Consider the following 2,500-nt stretch of genomic DNA (forward strand, 5'->3'; position numbering starts at 1 on the left):
CCGCAAAACTAGGAACCGGCCCGGAATGACCCCAAATTCAGTGGGCAGCCTCATAAAAATATGGCTGATTTTACTGGATTGGTTTCATGTGGAAAGCACGACGTTTTCTTGTAGGAATGCGGGAACCCCGGCAGCTCGCCTGCCGCGGCCAGCGACGTCGGGGACGCTGGCCTGCGCTGTCGAGCCCGCGAGGGCTGTCTCCGCGGCAGGCCCCCCCTGAACGGGGCACGACAGGCCACCGCGCTGGCTCGTCCAGCGTCGACAGTCCCTCGTCCAGGTTTCAGATCGCGCCAAGTCGAACCCATGACCTGCTCAAGCCATCGTGCGCTGCCGAATTCGCATCTGCGTGTAGGCTGCCATTCCACGCGGCAGCCCCTGTTTTCGTCAGCGTGCCCCCCTGACGAATTTTCCTGCCTGGCCCAGTCCAGCGTCCAGCCCCTGTTCGTCGAAAAATCTGCGCTGCCGATTTTCCACGCGGCAGCCCCTCTTTTCGTCAGCGTGCCCCCCTGACGAATTTTCCTGCCTGGCCCGGCCAGTCCAGCCCCTGTTCGTCGAAAAATCTGCGCTGCCGATTTTCCACGCGGCAGCCCCTCTTTTCGTCAGCGTGCCCCCCTGACGAATTTTCCTGCCTGGCCCGGCCGGTCCAGCATCCAGCCCCTGTTCGTCGAAAAATCTGCGCTGCCGATTTTCCACGCGGCAGCCCCTGTTTTCCTCAGCGTGCCCCCCTGACGAATGTTCGTCGAAAAATCTGCGCTGCCGATTTTCCACGCGGCAGCCCCTCTTTTCGTCAGCGTGCCCCCCTGACGAATGTTCGTCGAAAAATCTGCGCTGCCGATTTTCCACGCGGCAGCCCCTCTTTTCGTCAGCGTGCCCCCTGACGAATTTTCCTGCCTGGCCCAGTCCAGCGTCCAGCCCCTGTTCGTCGAAAAATCTGCGCTGCCGATTTTCCACGCGGCAGCCCCTCTTTTCGTCAGCGTGCCCCCCTGACGAATTTTCCTGCCTGGCCCGGCCGGTCCAGCATCCAGCCCCTGTTCGTCGAAAAATCTGCGCTGCCGATTTTCCACGCGGCAGCCCCTGTTTTCCTCAGCGTGCCCCCCTGACGAATGTTCGTCGAAAAATCTGCGCTGCCGATTTTCCACGCGGCAGCCCCTCTTTTCGTCAGCGTGCCCCCCTGACGAATGTTCATCGAAAAATCTGCGCTGCCGATTTTCCACGCGGCAGCCCCTCTTTTCGTCAGCGTGCCCCCTGACGAATTTTCCTGCCTGGCCCAGTCCAGCGTCCAGCCCCTGTTCGTCGAAAAATCTGCGCTGCCGATTTTCCACGCGGCAGCCCCTCTTTTCGTCAGCGTGCCCCCCTGACGAATTTTCCTGCCTGGCCCGGCCAGTCCAGCCCCTGTTCGTCGAAAAATCTGCGCTGCCGATTTTCCACGCGGCAGCCCCTCTTTTCGTCAGCGTGCCCCCCTGACGAATTTTCCTGCCTGGCCCGGCCGGTCCAGCCCCTGTTCGTCGAAAAATCTGCGCTGCCGATTTTCCACTCCGCAGCCCCTGTTTTCGTCAGCGTGGCCCCCTGACGAATTTTCCTGCCTGGCCCGGCCAGTCCAGCGCCCAGCCCCTGTTCGTCGAAAAATCTGCGCTGCCGATTTTCCCCGACGAACCTGCAGCTGCACAAATCCGCGCTGCCACTGCCCCATTGTCTGGACCAACAATCTTTTCCATCAAGCCCTGGACTATAAATCGTCCAGACTCATCGCCAGCACCCGCTGCCGATTCTGCCGACTTTGCCGATTTCGTCGGCGCTGCCGATTCCAACACTGCCCGCCGTGCCTGAACCAGCGCTGTTTCGTCAGCGTGTCCCCTTGACGAATTTCCCTGCCTGGCCTGGACAGTCCATCTTCCAGCCCATGTTCATCGAAAAATCTGCGCTGCCGATTTCCCCGACGAACCTGCAGCTGCACAAATCTGCGCTGCCGATTTCCCCCCCTGTCGGCATGGCTGCCGCTGCCCCGATGTCCAGACCAACAGTCTTTTTTGTCGACTTTGCCGATTTTGTCCGCGCTGCCGATTCCAACACTACCCCCTGCATCCAAACCAGCATTGTTTCGTCAGCTCTTCCCCTGACGATTTTAGCCCTGTAACAAACAGTAGGCCTCCAATCCCGCCAACGGGAGCCAAGTTGATAGGGAAGAGAATTGAATGACGCGCCTGGTCCTCGCACCCCGCCACCCGAGGGGCCTTTTTCCCGGCAGCCTCTGAAAAACTCTAGCTTTCACGGTCCTCGCCGCCCCTCACCACCATGGCAGGCCTCTAATCCCACCCATCAGCAGTTGTAGCCGATAGGGCAGTGATTTGAATGACGCGTCGCGGGCCGCCGGGTCATCTCACCTGGCCATTAATTGGAGCGTTTTTGGCTGGCCGAGGATGGGGGGATGGATCTCTTCTTCCGAAAAAGCAAACAGTACATCGGGAGTTATGTTGACGGGGCATGGAATTGAATGACCCGT

This window comes from Populus nigra, chromosome 2 (genome assembly GCF_951802175.1).
Source record: "Populus nigra chromosome 2, ddPopNigr1.1, whole genome shotgun sequence".
Classification (NCBI taxonomy): domain Eukaryota; kingdom Viridiplantae; phylum Streptophyta; class Magnoliopsida; order Malpighiales; family Salicaceae; genus Populus; species Populus nigra.